Source organism: Lithobates pipiens, unplaced genomic scaffold (genome assembly GCF_037356315.1).
Source record: "Lithobates pipiens isolate NorthernLeopardFrog02 unplaced genomic scaffold, aLitPip1_a1.2 Scaffold_25, whole genome shotgun sequence".
Classification (NCBI taxonomy): Eukaryota; Metazoa; Chordata; class Amphibia; order Anura; family Ranidae; genus Lithobates; species Lithobates pipiens.
This window is the reverse complement of record NW_027507787.1, coordinates 105,260,410-105,284,227: the sequence shown is the minus strand read 5'-3', so window position 1 is coordinate 105,284,227 and position 23,818 is coordinate 105,260,410. Positions and strand designations below refer to the sequence as shown.

General features: G+C 45.1%; 5 pseudogenes; all 5 read right to left on the bottom strand.

Moving 5' to 3' along the window:
- Positions 1-5,189: 5,189 nt before the first annotated feature.
- Positions 5,190-5,308, bottom strand: LOC143931580 (5S ribosomal RNA; annotated as a pseudogene).
- Positions 5,309-5,412: 104 nt separating this feature from the next.
- Positions 5,413-5,531, bottom strand: LOC143932186 (5S ribosomal RNA; annotated as a pseudogene).
- Positions 5,532-5,641: 110 nt separating this feature from the next.
- On the bottom strand, positions 5,642-5,760 carry LOC143931644 (5S ribosomal RNA; annotated as a pseudogene).
- Positions 5,761-6,279: 519 nt separating this feature from the next.
- On the bottom strand, positions 6,280-6,398 carry LOC143931730 (5S ribosomal RNA; annotated as a pseudogene).
- Positions 6,399-7,158: 760 nt separating this feature from the next.
- Positions 7,159-7,277, bottom strand: LOC143931715 (5S ribosomal RNA; annotated as a pseudogene).
- Between the last annotated feature and the right edge of the window lie 16,541 nt (positions 7,278-23,818).

The window sequence follows — 23,818 nt, the reverse complement described above, 5'->3', positions numbered from 1 at the left end:
AGTACCCTGGGATATACAGTGGCCCAAAAAGACAACCTTTTTCTGACATACCTGTAACTTAGTTCTATTCACCTTGCACCCTTTTTCAGCCAGGAATTGTAACAATGATAGAGTGGCTTTTAAACAAGTATCGTTATCCGGACAACATAACAATAGGTCATCTACATATTGCAACAATACACAAGTGTCAGGCGGTAGCCATTCCCCCTATTTTTACTTTTTAAGGTTTAGTCAGTGGGGCATCGGACAAAAGACCGTCATAACCACTTATGGGTATGGTGTCACGGGACGTCATGTGTGGAGGGACTACTGAATCAGACAACAGACTGCGTGATGCTCCTGTGTCAACCAAACAAAGAATATGTTTACCTTCCACCTTCATCAACATGTGGAGCATTTTGTTCTCTGATTCAGCTAGGACTGGGGCAAGTCATGCGGTTGGATCGTCCCTATCATTGGTACGCCTCTGTCTGTAGTCCCTCGTGTCTCTGTCCGTGTTTCCTTCCTGTTCGTCTTTTATCCTTTTCCTACAGTCTCTTTTTATATGTCCCACCTTGTTGCAGTAATAACAGGTAAGAGGTTTACGGGAGGAATTCCCTCCTTCATTGACCCGGGCAACAGTGTTAACTCCCGGTGTCCTTCTAGGTTTAGCTTCTGCTAAATCAGCCTCTATGCCTTGTGCTTTCTGCAACAATGTTCCTCTGTCCCGTATGGCTCTCCATTCGGGAGTACATGCCTTCAGTTTGTCACCTATTTGGGGTACTAGTCCTTCCATAAACTGTCGATTGAAAGCCCTAATGGTGACGGGTAAGGCTAAATCTAGACCTTCGTCAGCCATCATGCTTTCCATGTTGAGGTAAAATTCTGTAACAGTCTGACCTGGGGCCTGTTTTATGGGCGCTGTCGAACCCCTTTCCTGCTGTTTCCCTTGGCAAAATTCTCGTAACTGAGCAATAAACAGGGGTCTAGAGTCTATATGACGAGGGTGTATTCCTGGTGGATCTGTGGTAGGATCCCCATTCGGTCTAAGTGGGGTAAGTTTAGTCATGAATTGATTAAACATTGTCAGTGTCATTTTATGTCTACACAAATCTTCCCCATCTTGCCAAGTTGCTTCATGTGTGTCTAGTAATTGTGTCACGAATCTACAGAATGCGGCAGGTTTTGCTACGGGATCAGGAGCATTCTGTATTAATGCCATAAGAGTGTCAGCCGACCAAGGTGTCCATGTCCTCAGAACGACTTGTCGGGTCACTGTAGGTGGCTGTCCTGCTTGACCCGCATTTGGATTATTTACTTGTATTACCCTAGTCCGACTATGGACTGGAGCTACGGGCTCTGGTCTTTGAGCGCCGCAATGCACACATTCCTGTGCCCAGTCTGGGTTCTGGGTACCGCATACTCGGCATACCCACCCTCTTCCTCTTAAGGAAGGATAAAGTTTTGGTCTTTCATTACCTGGTGTGGTGGTGTTATAAGGAGGTGGAGTATCTCCCGTATTTACCTTCATATCCCATCCACCCTTTTCCTGACAATACTCCCATCCCTCCTCTTCAGCCCTGTTGGAAACCTTAATTAAACATTGTATTTGTGATACCCATCTGTTCTGCAATATCTCTCCCTGTCTGTCTTTCTTTATTTCTTCCCAACCTTCTACACTTAATCCATTTTCTCCATCCATCCCCAATTTCTTGAGAATCCTATTTGTGCCCTGTGCCTTATCCTTCCCATACAACATTGTAATTATGTCTTTAACAGCATAACATTTCTGAGATTCCTCCTGGGGTTTACCATGTGTCTGGCCCATTTTGACAGTCCTGCCTAGGTGGCGTTTGGATCACTTACTAAGTGTCTCGTTGCCTTCTCCTCCTAGGGTGCCAAAATACTAAAAACCTCTCCTGGATGAGATCGAATTACTTTATATGCTAGCCAACTGACAAATATTATGACCAGACTGACAGCTACAACATATACAAGCATTCCCTTTTGGTGGCCAAACACATATGACTAGGTCTCCGGGACTTTGTGGAGACCTTATTTCCGTCCCATTACCATGGAATCTCTCAGCATTTGTTTCTTATTCCTGCTTTATCGAGGCAGTCAGGACTTATACTTTCAACCCGTTTTTAGGCTCATGAATCAAAAAGCGTATATCAAACTTAAGTGTCGGACCCCCAAAGTACTCTTACGAGTTAAGGGCGCATTCCGTTACCCATTGGGATGATATATGTTTCAATTCACACCATACAAACAGGGCTTATCTCATTCACAACAGACAGATGACAAGTAGACAGACAAGAAACAACGGTAACATAAGCCAAAATATTAAGTTCAAGACCCGCTTACTACAGTGTGTGTGTGTCCCCCTGTGTTTGTGTGTGTGTGTGTCCCCCTGTGTTTGTGTGTGTGTGAGAGTGTCCCCCTGCGTGAGTGTCTCCCCGTGTGTGTCTCCCCGTGTGTGAGTGTCCCTGTATGTGTGTGAGAGTGTCCCCCTGTGTGAGAGTGGGCATTTAATCACTTCAGAGCAGGACCATTTGGCTGGCCAAAGACCAGAGCACTTTTTGCGATTCGGCACTGCGTCGCTTCAACCACTTGCCGACCATTGCACTCTGATGTACGTCCCTACTTTGGGAACAAACAGAGGCATCTTTAGGGGGTGGCCGTAGTCTGGGACCAGTAGCCCAGAGTCTCGGTCCAGAATGCAGGGAACAGGGGCAGACTGAGCCATGGTTGGCTCCAGCTCCAGCTTTAGCTCTGCCCCGCTTCCACCCGACTTTACTCTTGGTCACTGATTGCTATAGCCGCCTGGCGGCTAGCAACCATTAACGTCACTGCCCACTGTGCCCACACTGCCCAACATTCAAAGCAGAGGAGGATTGCACTTCCTCCTCCTCCGCGCTAGTGCTCGTGGGGCCTGGCCTACGACTTCTGGTCTGGATTGTCCCGCAGCTGTTATGGTAGCGTGGAGTGTAGAGCCCAGGAGGGAGAGAAAGGGATGACGCCGCCACCCTGAGCAGCATTCGCAGCGGCTCCCTTAGCCTACACTCCTGCAATCTTAGTCCTCTCCCAGCTTGCTGTGCTGGAGCAGGAAGAAGGCAGAAATGACAATGCGGCGGCCGCACCACATCAATACCCACTTGGACGGGCGGCTCTCCTCTTCTCCTCTGGCTGCCTTGCACACCAGCACCACGGATGAGCTGCTGCTGTAGTACCTGAACACATGAAGTCTATCTCCTCCTGGTCAGGTAGGTCAATCAGAGTTTGTATGTCAGGGACCAGGTCAGTGTGTGTCAGGTAGGTCAGTGTATGTATGTCAGGTAGGTCAGTGTGGGTCACGTAGTTCATCCTTTTTTCCCCACAAATAGAGAGGTTTTTTTTTTTTGAAGGTATTTGATTGCCTCTGCAATTTTTTTTTTTTTTTTTTTTTTTTTTGCGATATAAACGGAAAAATCTAAAAAATATTGAAAGAAAATTATATTTTCTGCTTTTTGTTATAAGAAAAATCCAATAAACTCAATTTTATACTTTTAGGTCAAAATGTATTCAGCCACATGTCTTTGGTAATGTTAATAAGTGTATATTTATTGGTTTGCGCAAATGTTATAGCGTCTGAAAACGATGGTACATTTTCTGGAATTTACGCATCTTTTAGTTTATGACTGCCTATCTCATTTCTTGAGGTGCTAATATGGCATAGTTGACTTCTTTTTTTCCCTTGTTTCCCAAGGTGACCATCTTGGTGTTTGTCAAGAGGGTTGAGGGTGCCAAAAGTGAGTGCCTATGGCAACATCACCCTGAAAGCATCTGATACTAAGCAGGGACGGGCCTGGTTAGTACCTAGATGGGAGACCGCCTGGGAATACCCTCTTGAGAAATGCCAAGATGGTCACCTTGGGGAACCACAAAAAAAGGCGGTCTCCCATCCAGGTACTAAGCAGGCCCATCTCTGCTTAGTCTTCAAGACCAGATGAGATCGGGTGCTTTCAGAGTGGAGTGGCCATAGGCAATCTCTTCTGGCACCCAAAACCCTCTTGAGAAATGCCAAGAAGGTCATCTTCGGAAACCAGAAATAAAAAACAGGTCAACTAATGCAGGTACTAACCAGGCCCGACTCTGCTTAGCCTCCAAGATCAGGTGCTTTCAGGGTGATGTGGCTGTAGGCAATCTCTTTGGGCACACTCCACCCTCTTGACAAACGACAAGATGGTCATCTTGGGAAACAAGGGAAAAAAAAAACAAGTTAACGGCAAAAAAAAAAAGATGCCTATGGCACATGCTATTCTCAGGCGGTCTCCCATCCAGGTACTGACCAGGCCTGACCCTGTTTAGCCTCCGAGATTAGGGCTTTGAGGGTGATGTGGCCATAGGCAATCTCTTTGGGCACCGTCAACCCTCTTGACAAACCTCAAGATGGTCACCTTGGGAAACAAGGGAAAAAAACAAGTCGACGCAAAAAAAAAAAGAAAAAGAAGACTGCAGCTCCTGGTATTCCCAGGCGGTCTCCCCTCCAGATGCTAATCAGGCCCGACCCTGCTTAGCCTCCAAGATAAGACGAGATTTTGAGCTTTCAGGGTGATGAGGCCAAAGACAATCTCTTTGGGCACCCTAAACCTCCTTCACAAATGCCAAGATAGTCACCATGGAAAACAAGGAAAAATAAGTCAACGGCAAAAAAAAATAAAAGAAGCCTATGCTACCTGGTATTCCCAGGCAGTCTCCCATCCAGGTACTAACCAGGCCTAAGCCTGCTTAGCCTCCGAGATTAGAAGAGATTGGTCGCTTTCAAGGTGATGTGGCCATAGGAAATCTCTTTGGGTGCCCTCAACCGTCTTGACAAACGCCAAGATAATAACCTTGGGAAACAAGGGAAAAAAATAAGTCAACGCCCCCCCCCCAAAAAGAGAAGCCTACATCACCTTGTATTACCAGGCGGTTTCCCATTCAGGTACTAACCAGGCCCTACCCTGCCCATAGGCAATCTCTTTGGGCACCCTCATCCCTCTTGACAAATGCAAAGATGGTCACTAAGCCCGACCCTGCTTAGCCTCCGAGATCAGACGAGATTGGGCGCTTTCACGGTGATATGGCCGTAGGCAATCTCTTTCGGCACCCTCAACCCTCTTGACAAACGCCAAGATGGTCACCTTAATTGAAAAAAAAACAAGTCAACATCAAAAAAAAAAAAAAGAAACCTACGGCACTTGGTATTCCCAGGGGGTCTCCCATCCAGGTTTTAACCAGGCCCAACTCTGCTAAGCCTCCAAGATCAGATGAGATTGGTTGCTTTCAGGGAGATGTGGCCGTAGGCAATCGCTTTGGGGACTCTCAACCCTCTTGAAAAATCCCAAGATGGTCACCTTGGTAAACAAGGGAAATTAACAAGTCAACTCCCAAAAAAAAAAAAAAAAAAAAAGTCTATGCCACCTGGTATTCCCAGGCAGTCTCCCATCCAGGTACTAACCAGGCCCGACCCTGCTTAACATCCGAGATCAGAGGAGATCAGGCGCATTCAGGGTGATGTAGCCGTAGACCATCGTGCTGGCCACTCTAAACCCTCTTGACAAACGGCAAGATGGTCACCTCTGCAAACAAGCAAAAAAATTAAAACAGGTCTTCAACGCCAACAACATATAAAAAAAAAAGCCTACGGCACCTGGTATTCCCAGGGGGTCTCCCATCCAGGTTCTAACCAGGCGCGACCCTGCTAAGCCTCCGAGATCAGATGAGATTTGTTGCTTTCAGGGAGATATGGCCGTATTCAATTGCTTTGGGCACTCTCAACCCTCATAAAAAACGCAAAGATGGTCACCTTAGTAAACAAGGGAAAATAACAAGTCAACACCCAAAAAAAAAAAAAAGTCTATGCCACCTGGTATTCCCAGGCAGTCTCCCATCCAGGTACTAACCAGGTCTGACCCTGCTTATCCTCCGAGATTAGACGAGATTGGTCGCTTTCAAAGTGTTTTGGCCATAGGAAATTTCTTTGGGCGCCCTCAACCGTCTTGACAAACGCCAAGATAATCACCTTGGGAAACAAGTCAACGCCAAAAAAAAAAGAAAAAAAGAAGCCCGTGGCACTGGGTATTCCCAGGAGGTCTCCCATTTGTTACTAACCAGGCCAAATGCTGCTCAACCTCCGGGATCAGACAAGATCAGGAGCTTTCAGGGTGATGTGGCCATAGGCAATCTCTTTTGGCACCCTCAACCCTCTTGACAAACGCCAAGATGGTCACCTTGGGAAACAACGGAAAAAAACAAGTCAACAACAAAAAAAAAAGAAACCTACAGCACTTGGTATTCCTAGGGGGTCTCCCATCCAGGTTCTAACCAGGCCCAACCCTTCTAAGCATCAGAGATCAGATGAGATCAGTTGCTTTCAGGGAGATGTGGCTGTAGGCAATTGCTTTGGGCACCCTGAACCCTCTTGAAAAAAAAGCCCAAAAAAGAAAAAAAGAGAAGCCTATGGCACCTGGTATTCCCAGGCAGTCTCTCATCCAGGTACTAACCAGGCCTGATCATGCTTAGCCTCCGAGATTAGTCACTTTCAGGGCAATGTGGCCATAGGCAATTTCTTCGGACACCCTCAACCATCTTGACAAACGCCAATATAGTCACCTTGGGAAACAAGGGAAAAAAACAAGTAAACGCAAAAAAATAAATAAGCCTACGGCACCTGGCCATCCAGGTATTAACCAGGCTCAGCCCCTGCTTAGCCTCCGAGGTGAGACAAGATGGGGCGCTTTTCAAGGTGATGTGGCCGTAGCCAATCTTTTTGGGCACCGTCAACCCCCTTGACAAATGCCAAAATACACTTTGGGAAACAAGGGAAAAAACAAGTCAACGCCCCAAATGAAAAAAAAAAGGAAGCCTATTCCTAGGTGGTCTCCCATCCAGGTACTTACCAGGCCCGACCCTACCCATGGGCAATCTCTATGGGCACCCTCATCCCTCTTGACAAACGCAAAGATGGCCACTAGGCCTGACCATGCTTAGCCTCCAAGATCAGATGAGATTGGGCGCTTTCACGGTGATATGGCTGTAGGCAATCCCTTTGGGTATCCTCAACCCTTTTTGACAAACGCCAAGATGGTCACCTTGAGAAACAAGGGAAAAAAACAAGTCAATGCCAAAAAAAAATAAAAAAAAAAAAAAAAAAGAAGCCTATAGCACCTGATATTCCCAGGTGGTCTCCCATCCAAGTACTAACCAGGCCCGCCACTGCTTAGTCTCCGAGATCAGATGAGATGGTTCGCTTTCAGGGTGATGTGGCCGTAGGCAAGCTCTTTATGAAACTTCAACCCTCTTGACACTCATCAAGAGTTCTGCGGTTTGAGTTGGAACAGCAGCATTTCCAGTTCGTAGCCCTGCCCTTTGGGCTAGCCACAGCACCCCAGGTGTTCACTAAAGTGCTGGGTCCACCTCTAGCCAGATTAAGGGCACATGGCATAAGTCGTAGCATACCTAGACAATCTGTTACTAATCAGTTGGCTCATTTAGAGCAAAGCATACGCACTACAACCATCTGAAGAGTTCGGATTCTAAACCTAGAGAAATCTTCCTTAACACTGCTAAAAAAGCTGGAGTACTTGGGTCTGATCGTAGACAGAGCCCACGAAAAAGGTGCTCTTGCCTCGGGCAAAGATCAACTCCATAAGAGTTGGTGCGGATGGTCAGGTCAAATGGCCTAATCTCGGAGGCTAAGCAGGGTCAGGCCTGGCTAGTACCTGGATGGGAGACTGCCTGGGAATACCATGTGGCATAGGCTTCTTTTTTTTTTTTTGCCGTTGACTTGTTAAGTGTTTAATTAAGGTTAGATATACCACTACATATCTAACATATCCAAACTATATATTAACCTCCCATATCAATAGTGTTTTATTAACCCTAAATTAACATAACCAACCCCAATGTGTATATTTAATAATCTTGTTAACAAATTCATTATTACTATTAAGGCCTGTGACATATCAAATATAATACATCCATACAATTTAGTGACTCTTTCTTGCCTTTTCGACTTACTTCCTTTTACCCATTACCATTATACCCCCCTACATCCCCTCCCTCCCAACACCCAACGCTGTTAGCTGTGCTTTTTAGGCTTCAAAGAGAAAAGCGCCCCCCCCCCCCCCTGAGCTTTCAGCGGTATCGCCTTGTTCAAGATTGCTTCTCCTTTTACTTTTTTACTTTATTTACTTCTTTTTACTTTATTTCCTTACTAACCTTGAACAGTGTCCATAGAGTGGTGGTCAGCATCATATTTTGCTTGTTCAGCTTTACTTTCTCCTGTCACCTTTCACCATCCTTTCACCATCCAGCTCTGTTCTTTTTCGTACCCCCTCGGAGGTTCACGAGCTCTCCCGAGGTTCCCCGAAATCTTTCCGGGATCTCCCGATCTCTGCCGTCCTCTGCCCGACTCCTCTGTGACACTTCCGAGGCTTCCGAAGGGAGGATCACATCTGTCGGCTCCGTCTCTCAAGCCTTAGACACGGACCGGCGTTCGGATCCACTCCCTCCCCCAGCCTCTCTCAGCTTCAGATCTGGCGGCGCAGGGACCGGCACTCCACGGGGTCCTCCAATCCACCGGACGTACGGCTCCAAAGAACGGCGTTCCACGGGCTCTCCACCTCCTCACAGTGATCACGCCAGGCACTCCATCCACTTAGCCACAGGTGAGGGGGTGAAAGGGATATCCCTTATGCAGCTTGGAAATTTGCTGTGTTAGCAATCCCTGAGTGAGTCCTTCCAGGGAGATTTCATATGCGGCTCAGAGTCTCCATAACGTAGCTTAACTTCTGTGCAGATATTAATATGTAGGCTCCATAATCTCTTTATGCCACAGCACAGGCACCAGCAGCAGCAGCAGCTTCCTACACCAGCGTGTCAGCATGCCGACCTCATGGAGCTCACCTAGTCAGCAGCTCCTCCCCCCTCCATCAGGTGTCTGGTGCCTTTGGAGGTCTGCTTCTGGTGCCTTTGGGGGTCTGCTTCTGGTGCCTTTGGGGGGTCTGCTTCTGGAGCGGTCTTCTGGTGCCTTTGGGGGTCTGCTTCTGGTGTGGTCTTCTGGTGCCTTTAGGGGTCTGCTTCTTTTTCGGTCTTCTGGTGCCTTCTTTGGGGGTCTGCTTCTGTTTCGGTCTTCTGGTGCTTTTAGGGGGGTCTGCTTCTGGTGCCTTTGGGGGTCTGCTTCTGGTGTGGTCTTCTGAGTTTAGGATTTCACTATCTACAAATGATTAGGGAGGCCGGTAGGCTATCTTTGTCATTCTGTCTTGGTCGAGGCCCTTTATCTCCCCTGCTGTTTGCCCTGGCAATAGAACCACTGGCCATTAGGATCAGGGAGCACAGAGGCATCACAGTTTTCTGCTATGGGGATAGACAGGAAAAGGTGATGCTTTATGCAGATGATACTATGATTTTGCTGGGGGACTCAGCACAGTCTCTGGATAACACATTAGATACAGTGACCCGCTTTGGGGAGTTCTCTGGTCTTAGGATAAACTGGTCCAAATCCGCACTTATGCCTATAGATGAGCCACAACCACAGCAGGGGGGACAAGTGGGAGAGATCCCTAACGCCCTCCAGTTTAAATATCTGGGGATACAGGTGACACCGCAAATCAGAGACTATGTTGCGTTAAACATTGCACCGCTGCTGACCAGGTTTCGCTCCAGGACTAAGACTTGGAATTTGCTGTGTATGTTGGCTGCAGGCAAGGTGAACCTTATTAAAATGATCCTAATGCCCCAACTGTTATACATGTTGCACAACTCTCCTGTGGTGATCCCGCTGAAGACTTTTAGGATAGTGAACTCCATCTTTCGTGAGCTAATATGGAAAGGCCGACCCCCTAGGATTAAATTAGAGCATCTCCAACACCCAAAGTGGGACGGGGGGCTTGCGCTGCCGAACCCCTGGCTGTACTATTTAGCCTCTCAACTACAACATTTAATAGGCACTATGGCCCCTGAGAGTGACCCCACTGGCAGAGTCCCTAGCGCTTCTGAGGCCATCATGTTGTACACGGTGGGCGGGGGATCTGTTCAGACTGCCCTGGAGGCTCAGGCCTTCGGCAAACCCCCCCAAAAAAGTTTCCCCACATATAACTTAATACAGAAAGTATGGAACAAAACCAAATATTTGCAGGGAGCTACGAGTATTAGTGAATACAGCCCTATCTGGGCTAAAGAGTCATATCCTGAATTAGCAAAGCTGCAGCATAAGGAAAGGTGGCAGAGGAGGGGAGTGTTTTATCTAACGCAGATAATCAGTAATGGTCAACTGTTATCCTTTGATACTCTGAGAGCGAGATATCAACTCCCGGCACATATGTACTTTTATTATATGCAACTTAGGCACGCCTTTCTGGCCCAATCAAAGGTTTCGGACTGGCAGCTGGAGGGATTGCCTCTTGTGTCCCAGCTTAAATCAGCTGCCAACGCAAAAGGATTTATCTCGCAGAGCTATGCTACCCTTTTAAGCAGGTTCTTGTTGAAACACCCCCTGCGGTTAAAAGGAAATGGGAATTAGATGTGGGACCCCTGGAAGATGAGCAGTGGGAAGAGGTGTTGCAATCGGTGGCAATCTGCTCGCTGAATGTGACGCATAGACTTACCCAACTGTACACCATACTGAGAATTTACTATACTCCCCGTAGGCTACACTCTATGGGCCTTACACCGACACCGGTGTGTACCAGATGTAAAAAGGGATCACGGTGACTTACTACACATGCTGTGGCGATGCCCCAAACTTTATGTCTATTGGAGGGGGGTGAGGGGCACCCTGAGCACGGTGTTTCGGGTGTCAGTCCCCTGGGATCCTCGGTGTTGCATTCTGAACTTGCTGGATGAGTTGGACTGGGAATGGCATACTAGAGAGGCTCTGACCAGGGCGCTCTTTATTGCCCGCAAGTTGATAATGCTCCACTGGAAATCGGACTCCATCGGTCCGGTAGTGGACCACCACTGTTAGTAATACGCTGAGAATAGACAAAATTGTCTATCAGCATAGAGGTTGCCCTGATAAATTTGAAAAACTATGGGGGCCGTGGCTGGATACTAGTTTTTTTTCTGGATAAAAAAAAAAAGAAGGTCGACAACTTTATGTCAAACAAGGGGTCCGCTAGCAGGAGGAACAGACGCATTAGTCTTCCCAGGGGATCAGTTTTCACTGATCTATGCTTTTCCTCCAGTTCTGCTACTTCCGCGCCTTGTCCGCAGGATTAAGCAGGAACAAGAAGAGGCGATTCTGGTGACCCCAGCCAGGTCCCAGAAGATCTTAATTTTTCAAGATCATAAAGATGGCAGTAGGAGTCCTTTGGACTCTGCCATTATAGCCAGACCTTTCTTGCACAAGGTCCGGTATTTCATCCAACTTTATGGATAAGGAGTATATAAAAAGATAAAGATAAGACTCTATAAAAGATCGTGGGTGATTTCCTTCAGTAGTGTCTACTTTGACTAATGCCAGGAAGCCGGCTTCCACAATTACTTACTATAGAATCTGGAAGGCATAGGTTTCTTGGTATGGATCCAGGAGTTGGCACCCCAGGAAGTATGTCAATAGGCAGGATTCCTGCCTATGTGATCTGAAATGAAGCTGGCCTTGACTTTTATCAAGAGCCAGATCCAGGCCATGTCAATGTCTTTTCCTACGGCCTGTTGCTTCCTACTCTTGGTGCGTAGCTTATTCAGGGGGTAACACAGTTTATCCCCCATATCAAGGCACCTCTAAATACTTAGGATTTAAAATTGGTCTTGTCGGCTTTGTTAAATCAGCCGTTTGAACCTTACGAGAAATTCTCTTGGTTCTTTGACAAGTAAGATAATCTTTTTTTGCTTGCCATTTCTTCTACTAGAAGAGTATTGGAACTAACGACTCTGTCTTGTAAGAGCCATATTTCATCATGCATAAGGATGAGGTGGTTTGATGTCCTCATCCTGAATTCTTACCAAAGGTGGTAACAGGTTTTCATTTAAACCAAGATATTATTCTTCCTTTTTTCTCCCCAGAAGCCTTAATCTGGGGAAGAGAAAGCACTACAGTCACTTGATGTAGTAAGAGCGATCAGAATCTATTTAAAGGCGACCGCTCAGATTCGCAAAACACAGGTTTTGTTTGTACAGCCAGAGGGTCCAAGATATGGACAGGCAGCATCCATAGCCACTATTTTCCAAATGGATTTGTCAAGTGATTGATCAAGCTTCAGCTTAAAGAAGAAAATTCTTCCTTCTCATATTAAGAGCACATTCATCCAGGGCGATTAGTGCCTCTTGGGTGGTGCATTATTAGGCCTCTATGGCTAAGATCTGTAAGACCGCAACTTGGTCTTTGGTTCAGACGTTTATCTGTTTTTTTCAAATCGATATTAAAGGTCATGAGGATATTGCCTTTGGGCACAGTATACACTGCAGACTGCAGTATGAGTCCTCTGGCCTGCTGTTTCCTTGATTCTGTCTCCCCCCTTCAGTTGCCATTGCTATGGGACATCCCACATAGTTATTACTATGGCTCTGTGTCCCCTGATGTAAGAAAAGAAAATAGGATTTTTAAAACAGCTTACCTGTAAAATCCTTTTCTTTGATGTACATCAGGGGACACAGAGGTCCCTCCCTTCTTCTTCTTATACACTTTGATTGCTTGGCTACAAAACTGAGGACTCCCAATAATGGGAGGGGTTACATGGGGGAAGTTCACGCCTTAAGGGGCGTGCCAGTGTCCAGCACCTGATATGTCGATATAACCCACATACCCTGTTTCCCCGAAAATAAGACCTAGCATGATTTTCGGTGATGGCTGCTAACCTTCAATCCTGTGTCTGGGTTTTGCTGGAAACTTGCAGCCTTGAGTTCTCATCCCAGGAGTCAGGTGGGCTCCTATCAAGAGGGCAGAGTGTGTATCTGTGCAGTAAAGCTGAACGATTCTGGCTAAAATGAGAATCATGATTTTTTTTTGCTTAAAATAAAGATCACGATTCTCGCTGCGTAACATCATCTTTTACAATATATAAAAAAATCGGGCTAACGTCACTGTTTTTTTATTTATTTTTTATTTGTTGAAGTGTATTTTTTCCCAAAAAACTGTGCTTGAAAGACCCCTGCACAAATACAATGTGACATAAAATATTGCAACAACCGCCATTTTATTGTCTAGGCTCTGTTAAAAAAATATATGTAATGTTTGGAAGTTCTAAGTAATTTTCTAGCAAAAAATACTGATTTTACCTTGTAAGCAACAAGTGTCAGAAAAAGGTTTAATCTTTAAGTGGTTAAACTGACCTCATTTACACAAAGTTCATCCCTTTCATCTCTAAAAGTACTAAATGTTACGATGTTTATAGTTATCTCCCAGCGCTGACAATTTTGTGAAAAATGTGGCAAGCTACCTGTTTTTTTGACAGCTGAGTGAGCAGAGAACTTTCTGCACTTGTTACGGGAATGAATCAGGGAAATGCGCATAGAGATCGGGAGGGGGGGTTGAATCAAGATCACAATTTTTGAACGAATAATTGTGCAGCTCTACTGTGCAGCAAGGTGCAGCAATCTTCAAGGCTAAGCGAGTCTGAACAGCCGCTGGTCTGAGGGACTGGTATGCATAGCAGCAGGACTATGGAAGCATAGCCAGGTTGGCTAGCATTTTCTCCAGTTCATGTTTTGATGTTGAAGAACTCTTGTATGGGAACCTATATTCATGGACTTTTTTAACACTAGGGCGGTGCTGGCGTCGGCGGTAAAGTGCTGCTATTTTTAGCGGGGCTTTACCGTCGTTTTAGCGACGGTATGCGGCCACTAGTGCTGCAGTTTTAACCCCCGCTAGCAGCCAAAAAAGGGTTAAAACCGCCCACAAAGCACCGCTGCAACGGAGCTTTGCCGGCAGTATAGCTGCACTGCCTTATTGATTTCAATGGGTATGTTAGGTGTGACCTCAACAAGTCACCTATTTGTCAGGTTATGTTACCGTTTCCCAATTGTTAGTTAGAGTTCTTATCTAAGCAAAGAGACACGGAGGTATTCAGTATTTCTGCTCAGAAGTCCGTCGTAACTCTGACTCTGACTCTGAGCTCTTTATTACTTCTCTTTTATAGACAGAAAAGAGCAAACATCAGCAAATGTAAAAAAACAACATTTTTGCAAAGGAAAGACAATTCTCCGGGTGTTATCAGCTGATAAGACAATCTTCTGGGTGTAGACTGCTTTTTAGGGCTGATGCGGCCTCTCCTTATGCGTACGTGACTAAAGATGACGAGTCCTTATTTCACAGAGAAGGATAGAGAAATACAAGTATTTAGTAAGACATACGGTCAACCATATTTTGTTTAGACACCCCTTAATCCTTACATTTCCCCCTTTGACATCACCCCTCCCTCTTGCCCTGGGTCCACCTGAACAAGTTCTAGTCGGCCTATATCTAGAGTACTCTCCCTGACCGCGAGTTGTCAGAGGGGTATACACCCATCCCCCTGGACAGTACCAACATCTAAAATTCAGGAAGAGTGGCTTTTCTGACAGATGGGTGATGTCAAGGATCTAAATCTACCTATCTTCACAAAAGTTCCATCTTTTCCGCATCATTTACCTTGGCTTTCTTGCAAAAGCACATGAACAACTTAAAGCATGCATAAAAGAAAAATACGAATAAGAGCACCACTATAATCGTCATTGCTGCCTTCTTAACCCAAGAGAATAACCCTGAGAAACTAAAAGTTCCACCAAACGGATCCCAGTCGCGACCAATATTTCGGGCCTTCTCTTGTAAATTCTTTACTTCCGTACGGTGTTGTGCAATGATGTCATAATAGTCAGGTACCTCAATGCTGGTGTTATGTATCCAAGTACAGCACTCATAGTCCTCAGTAGTTTCACAGAGTCCTGTCAGTGCTGCACTCATACTTTCAATTGCTAATTCATGTAATTCTAATTGTTGTCTGATGGCTCTGGTCTCCAGATTTAACTTAGTAATGTCATCAGAGTTTTTCTCCAAAACATCATTAATAATTCCTGTATAGTTATTTAGTCTTTTCATTAAGTCTATACCCCATCCTGTCCAGGACGGGAACCAAGCCCATGCCATGTCCTTCTTCAGGAATATTTCTCTTTTACTACGATACCTGAGGGGATATCTAGGATGCATGCTAGCTTCTAATAGGTGATCACCTCGTTCATCACCTACTACTCCCATTACTGGTACTAAACTTGCGAGGTAGCACCATCCCTGAGCTCTTCTAGGTATCCAAGTATAACATTTATCCTCACAACAGATGTATATATTGTTTCCTAGAGCTACTGATCTTGAACTGATATCATTTCTATAATGAGAGGTGTATCCATAGAGGGATAAGTTGGATACTAACCACCTAACATTATTATCCACAATGTTAGTGAGGAAGTCAGATAATGTCTGGTGTGTGCTGGAATTACTGGGATAGAAGCTTCCATTTAATACGACAATGGACAAATTAAACTTGCTGTCTTGGCATTCTCCATTTCCTCCCGTTGTGTTCCCTAAGTTGAAACACCAGGCAGGGGAAAAGGCGAGACCATTTGACTTAAACATTACTGTCTCGCTGGTATTTGTTCTAATTATGTTAATGCTACTGTTAGCAAGATCAGTATAGTTTATAGGAACTGCCATCAGTGGTATACTTGCTGTGCTGGGGTGTAATTTGCTACAAATCCAACATTTCTCATATCCTGACTTCTGGGCATAAGCATATTTAAACTTCAGTAATAACATTTTTTTAGAAAATCCTTCATCCTTGTGTATTTTATTCTGTGAGGTAACCAAACTATTAGCCAGAATTACTGAAACAATAAAAAGATACATGTTGTCATTTGCCAACTGGCTCCTTTTTACAGTGAGAAGCGTGGATCCAGGTAGGTTTCCCTTCCAATTTCACTGAGGTTGCTGTAATCAATAGCACCTGGAAAGGACCTTCAAACCTTGGTTCCAGTGTCTTTCTGGTATGTTTCTTTACATACACATAGTCTCCTGGTTGTAGATCGTGAGTACCTGTGACAGAATTAGGGTCTGGAAGAGAAGAATACACACTCTTGTGGATTTTAGTCAGACGCTGTTGCAACTGTATTACATACGTAGTTAAACTATCACATTGTAATTGCATACTTTGAGGAAAATATAAACCTAATCTAGGTGCACTTCCAAACAGTATTTCATATGGGGATAACCCGGTTTTTCCTGTTGGGGTGTACCTAATAGAGAACAAAGCTAAGGGTAGGCACTCAGGCTATGGTTTGTTCAACTCCTGCATGGCCTTTTGTATTTTCAGCTTGATTGTACCATTTACTCTTTCTACTGATCCTGAACTCTGTGGGTGGTAAGGAGTATGAAAACTTTGTTGAACCCCTAACATTGCCATCACATTTTGCATTATTTCTCCCGTGAAATGTGTCCCCCTATCTGATTCTATTGTTTCTGGGAGACCAAACCTAGGTATCAGCTCAGTAATCAGTTTCTTGGCGGTGGCTTTTGCCGTAGCTGATTTCACAGGATAACTTTCGGGCCAGCCTGAAAATAGGCAGATGCACACGAGAACAAATTCAAAGGGGCCGCTCTTAGGCATTTGTATGTAGTCAATCTGCAGTCTCTGAAAGGGATATTGGGCCCGGACCTGATGTTTACGTGGGGTTTTCACTCTCTGTCCTGGGTTATTAATCAGACAGATTTGGCATGCAGCACAGTAGTTCCTTGCAGTACTACTGAATCCAGGGGCTAGCCATCCTTGGCTTACAATCCTATACATAGAATTGGAGCTGACATGAGTGGGTAAGTGGACAGCCGCTGCCATTGCGGGGTATAGAGAAGCGGGTAGACATATTTTGTCTCCTTCTCTCCATACATTGTCAAGGCCTGGTGCAGCTCCCTCCTTAACCCAACGGTCCTTCTCAATAGCCCCTGCTTGTTCCTGTAGTTCCATTAGCTGCTGCCATGTGGTTTCGGGCATACTCACCTGTACCGTGGCTAAGGTCTCAGGGCTTACTTCCCCTAGAGCTGCCTTCTTTGCAGTTAAATCTGCAAATGCGTTTCCTTTTGCCTCAGTTGTTTTTGCGCTCGTGTGTGCCGCTATCTTCATGATGGCTACTCTTATAACCTTTTGAAGATTGTTCAGGACTCTTTTGATTCCTTCACCATGTTTAACAGGTGTGCCTGCTGCTGTAAGGTAACCTCTAGCTTTCCATATGTGGCCATAATCATGTGCCACACCGTAGGCGTATGCGGAATCAGTGTAAATGTTCCCTTCTTGTCCCTCCAAGTGTTCTAGGGCTTTCTCTAGAGCGGTTAGTTCCGCTTCTTGTGCCGACATGTGTGCTGGTAGTGACTTTGCCTCAATTACCTGTGTGTCTGTTACCACAGCATAACCTGTGTGATATTTACCTTTGTCATCGGCAAATCTACTACCATCTATGTACAGTGTGTGTTCTGCATTTGCAATGGGTATGTCTGTGACATGTGGGAACCCCGTGGTTTCTTGTTCCATAAGTTGAAAACAATCGTGTTCATCAGATGTTATGTCTTGAAACGAAAGTGTGTCAGAATCCTGAGTATCTTGTGCTGTGTCTACACCATTATCATCATTACTCCCCCCTGTCAAATCTGTCTGTAATGGTAAAAGCTGTGCTAAGTTAAAAGAAGTGCATCGCTGAAAGGTAACATTGGGGGGTAGGAGCAAAGTGCATTGTAGACGCAGCTGCCTTGCCATTGATATGTGTTTTGGCTGGACCTGTGACAAGATGGCGTGTATGTCATGTGTGGTATGTACCACTACAGGATTGTCTAAGACAATTTCTGAGGATTTGTCAATGATAATTGACACTGCTGCAACTGCTCGTACACAGGACGGTGATCCTCTAGAGACAGGATCGAGAGCCGCCGAGAAGTATGCTACCGGCCTTTGTTTGATGTGTTGTTGTGTCAACACCCCTGTTGCGTGTCCCGTGATTTCAGCAATGTACAAATGAAATGTTTTGGTATAATCAGGGATCCCGATCGCAGGTGCCGAAATTAGTAACCTTTTTAAGGTGCTAAAAGATTCATGACCTGCTTCTGTGAGTACATAGGGTACTATTTTCAAGCAATCATATAATGGCTGCATCAGAGAACTGGCATGTGGTATCCATTGTCTACAATATGATACCATTCCCAGAAACATACGAAGTTGCTTAAAGTTGCGTGAGATATTCATTTGTCTTATGGCCTGGACTCGGTCTTCAGTGAGGTGTCGAGTACCCTGGGATATACAGTGGCCCAAAAAGACAACCTTTTTCTGACATACCTGTAACTTAGTTCTATTCACCTTGCACCCTTTTTCAGCCAGGAATTGTAACAATGATAGAGTGGCTTTTAAACAAGTATCGTTATCCGGACAACATAACAATAGGTCATCTACATATTGCAACAATACACAAGTGTCAGGCGGTAGCCATTCTCCTAACACTGTCTGCAGGGCTTGTGAGTATAGAGTTGGCGAATGCGCCATTCCTTGAGGTAGGCGTGTCCAGGTTAGCTGACGGTTTCGAAGGCGGAACGCGAACCATGGTTGACATTCCTCCGCCAGGGGTACAGAAAAGAAAGCATTTGCCAAGTCTACAACTGTAAATGAGGAGCTATCTGATGGTATTTCTGACAGTAAGGTATGCGGGTTCAGTACTAATGGCGTTATTGGGGCCAATATTTTGTTTATTGCCCTTAAGTCCTGTACCATCCTATACCTTATTGGGCCATCCCCCAATGTCTTTTTCTTAACTGGATACAATGGGGTATTGGCTGGTGATTGTATTTCTTTTAATGCTCCACTTTTAAGTAGAGCCTCCACTTGTAGTTCTATAGCTGCTTCCTGGGGCGCACTGAGTGGGTACTGTTTCTGCTGAGGGAGAACTGCTCCTGGAATCAGCTGTAGAGTAACCGGGGGTATGGGCAGAAGCCCAACGTCTGCTGGATGTGTTTCCCATAACCCTTCCGGAAGGCTAGACAGAATTTGGTCTATTTCCGGTGAGGGCGTATTGGACGGTTCTGGTTCTTCTTCCAAGCATTGTATTTTACTACAGATTTCTATACCCTCTGGGTCATCTCCTATTGCTAGGGTGACCATGCCATCTGGGTGATAAGTAATGTTCGCTCCTATTTTCTGAAGAATGTCTGCTCCTAATAAATTAGTGGGAGCTCCTCTGGAAATCAAAAAGCGTGACAAAAACATGTGATTTCCTATCTTTACTTTTAAAGGTTTAGTCAGCGGGGCATCAGTCAGGAGTCCGTCATAACCACTTATGGGTATGGTGTCACGGGACGTCATGTGTGGAGGGACTACTGAATCAGACAACAGACTGCGTGACGCTCCTGTGTCAACCAAACAAGGAATATGTTTACCTTCCACCTTCATCAACATGTGGAGCATTTTGTTCTCTGATTCAGCTAGGACTGGGGCAAGTCATGCGGTCGGATCGTCCCTATCATTGGTACGCCTCTGTCTGTAGTCCCTCGTGCCTCTGTCCGTGTTTCCTTCCTGTTCGTCTTTTATCCTTTTCCTACAGTCTCTTTTTATATGTCCCACCTTGTTGCAGTAATAACAGGTAAGAGGTTTACGGGAGGAATTCCCTCCTTCATTGACCCGGGCAGCAGTGTTAACTCCCGGTGTCCTTCTGGGTTTAGTTTCTGCTAAATCAGCCTCTATGCCTTGTGCTTTCTGCAACAATGTTCCTCTGTCCCGTATGGCTCTCCATTCGGGAGTACATGCCTTCAGTTTGTCACCTACTTGGGGTACTAGTCCTTCCATAAACTGTCGATTGAAAGCCCTAATGGTGACGGGTAAGGCTAAATCTAGACCTTCGTCAGCCATCATGCTTTCCATGTTGAGGTAAAATTCTGTAACAGTCTGACCTGGGGCCTGTTTTATGGGCGCTGTCGAACCCCTTTCCTGCTGTTTCCCTTGGCAAAATTCTCGTAACTGAGCAATAAACAGGGGTCTAGAGTCTATATGACGGGGATGTACTCCTGGCGGATCTGCCGCTGGATCCCCTTGTGGTCTATGTGGAGCAATTTCATTCATAAATTGATTAAACATCGTTAGTGTCATTTTATGTCTACACAAATCTTCCCCATCTTGCCAAGTTGCTTCATGTGTGTCTAGTAATTGTGTCACGAATCTACAGAATGCGGCAGGTTTTGCTACGGGATCAGGAGCATTCTGTATTAATGCCATAAGAGTGTCAGCCGACCAAGGTGTCCATGTCCTCAGAACGACTTGTCGGGTCACTGTAGGTGGCTGTCCTGCTTGACCCGCATTTGGATTATTTACTTGTATTACCCTAGTCCGACTATGGACTGGAGCTACGGGCTCTGGTCTTTGAGCGCCGCAATGCACACATTCCTGTGCCCAGTCTGGGTTCTGGATACCGCATACTCGGCATACCCACCCTCTTCCTCTTAAGGAAGGATAAAGTTTTGGTCTTTCATTACCTGGTGTGGTGGTGTTATAAGGAGGTGGAGTATCTCCCGTATTTACCCTATCGCCGGGAGCAGAAGGAAGACTTTTGTGTCGGACCTTCATATCCCATCCACCCTTTTCCTGACAATACTTCCATCCCTCCTCTTCAGCCCTGTTGGAAACCTTAATTAAACATTGTATTTGTGATACCCATCTGTTCTGCAATATCTCTCCCTGTCTGTCTTTCTTTATTTCTTCCCAACCTTCTACACTTAATCCATTTTCTCCATCCATCCCCAATTTCTTGAGAATCCTATTCGTGCCCTGTGCCTTATCCTTCCCATACAACATTGTAATTATGTCTTTAACAGCATAACATTTCTGAGATTCCTCCTGGGGTTTACCATGTGTCTGGCCCATTTTGACAGTCCTGCCTAGGTGGCGTTTGGATCACTTACTAAGTGTCTCGTTGCCTTCTCCTCCTAGGGTGCCAAAATATTAAAAACCTCTCCTGGATGAGATCGAATTACTTTATATGCTAGCCAACTGACAAATATTATGACCAGACTGACGGCTACAACATATACAAGCATTCCCTTTTGGTGGCCAAACACATATGACTAGGTCTCCGGGACTTTGTGGAGACCTTATTTCCGTCCCATTACCATGGAATCTCTCAGCATTCGTTTCTTATTCCTGCTTTATTGAGGCAGTCAGGACTTATACTTTCAACCCGTTTTTAGGCTCATGAATCAAAAAGCGTATATCAAACTTAAGTGTCGGACCCCCAAAGTACTCTTACGAGTTAAGGGCGCATTCCGTTACCCATTGGGATGATATATGTTTCAATTCACACCATACAAACAGGGCTTATTTCATTCACAACAGACAGATGACAAGTAGACAGACAAGAAACAACGGTAACATAAGCCAAAATATTAAGTTCAAGACCCGCTTACTACAGAGGTTGGTGTTTACCTGAAGAACAATTCAGACAGATCAGGTGGGCACAAATCTAAGAAGCACAGAGTTTATAAGAAAATAAAGCTTTTCTTACCTGCGCAGGATTTGTCTGTGGTTCTTGATGTCCCCAGCCTCTTTGTTCCGTCCTTATGTTCGTTCGCCTCTTGTAGTTTCTTTCTGCAGGTCCCTTGTTCGCGGCGCCAGAAATGTTAGGTGTGACCTCAACAAGTCACCTATTTGTCAGGTTATGTTACCGTTTCCCAATTGTTAGTTAGAGTTCTTATCTAAGCAAAGAGACACGGAGGTATTCAGTATTTCTGCTCAGAAGTCCGTCGTAACTCTGACTCTGACTCTGAGCTCTTTATTACTTCTCTTTTATAGACAGAAAAGAGCAAACATCAGCAAATGTAAAAAAACAACATTTTTGCAAAGGAAAGACAATTCTCCGGGTGTTATCAGCTGATAAGACAATCTTCTGGGCGTAGACTGCTTTTTAGGGCTGATGCGGCCTCTCCTTATGCGTACGTGACTAAAGATGACGAGTCCTTATTTCACAGAGAAGGATAGAGAAATACAAGTATTTAGTAAGACATACGGTCAACCATATTTTGTTTAGACACCCCTTAATCCTTACAGGTAGGAGCGGTGAATAAACCGCTCCAAAGATGTGGCTAGCAGGACTTTTTTCACTGCCCTGCTAGCGCACCACTCCAGTGTGAAAGCCTTCCGGCTTTCACACTGGAGTGAAAGGGGCTGTTTTTTTCAGGCGCTACATAAGTGCTATTTTTAGCGCTGTAGCGCCTGAAAACCACCCCAGTGTGAAGGGGGCCTTAGGCTCGATTCACATCTATGCATGTTGCTTTTGAGCGTTTTTGCAGTTCTTGTTGCGTTTTTGGACATGCATTTTTGCCACGTTTTTTTTTTTTTTTCTTCACTGTGGTTGCTTGCCAACCAGCTATATACAGTGAAAAAAAAAACTGCAAATCGCAGTAAAAATGCAGTGCTTGCGTTTTTTGATGCAGCTCCATTGACTTCTATTACATGAAAAAACGCTGCATTTTTGCATGAAAAAAATGCCCCGCCCTTTCCAAAAATGCAGAGGCACAAAAATGCATTGATGTGAACATGTTCCATAGGAACCCATGTTAAAAAAAATGTCCCTGCATCTCTGCAAAATGCATCAAAAAACGCGTTAGTGTGAATCCAGCCTTAAAATCCATTATATTTTATTTAGAAATTTCCTCTAAATGACTATAGATGCAGCCGTCAAGGCCAGTGTAAATGAGGCCTAATAGTCAATAGTCTGGTGTAAAATGCATAAAAAAGCACACCTATGCTTTTTTTTTTTTGTGCATTTTCAGTTTTGCATAAACACCCTACAGTCCATTTAACATGGTTTCCTATGGATGTAGTTCACATCTGTGCATTTTTTGGAAAGGGCCAGGGATTTTCTGTTTTTTGGTTACATTAGATGGTTTAAATGGTCTAAAGATGTGCATTGAAAAATGCTAAATACACCTGCAATATGCAAACTGCACAAGTGTGAATCAGACCTTGGACAGATTTAGAAGCTGCAGTGTGCATGGGCACTTAGGCTGGATTCACGCCTGTGCATTTTGGAGATTTGTACTACAGAATGTGTTCCATATGAAAACATGTTAAGTGGGCTGTAGTGAAAATCTGCAGAATGCAAAAATCACAAAAAATGCATGGGTGTGAATCAAGCCTTATAGCTTATGAAGAAAAAACTATCCAAGGAAAAACCCCTACCTTTTTTTATGTATAGGTTTTGCTTGCAAAAGCTTTCTTCTGTCTCCCAGGATGCCAGTTTTTCAGACAAGAGATTGGCAGCATTTTTTTAAAATTTGGAGCACTGGCCTTTGCTTGTGACCAGACAGTGAACCCTAAGGCCGCGTACACACGGGCGGACTGTCTGACGGACTTGGTCCGCTGAAACGTGTTTCAGCGGACAGTCCGCTCGTGTGTGGGCTTCAGCGGACTTTTTCAGCGGACAGTCTGGCGGACTAAGTCTTTCGGAATTTCCGTAATATTGTCCGTCCAAACTTGGTTTCAGCGGACAGTCCGCTCGTGAGTAGGCAAGTTGGACGGACTAAGTATGGCACATGCTCAGAAAGGATTTACACGGCCGAAGGTTGCATTGCAGTGTATTGGACGTCGTATTTCTAGTCCCGTCGTACATGCTGTACACGTCATCGCGCAAGCTTTCAGCGGACTGTCTGTTCATCGTGTGTGGTCAAGTCCGTTCATTCAAAAGTAGGACGGACTGTCTGTCGGATTGTCTGACGGACTTAGTTGGACGGATAGTCCGCCCGTGTGTACGCGGCCTAACTTGTTACAATGTTGTATCCTCCTATCAGGACATGTTTTGGACTTTTAAACTCAGGTGACTCTGTGCTGTT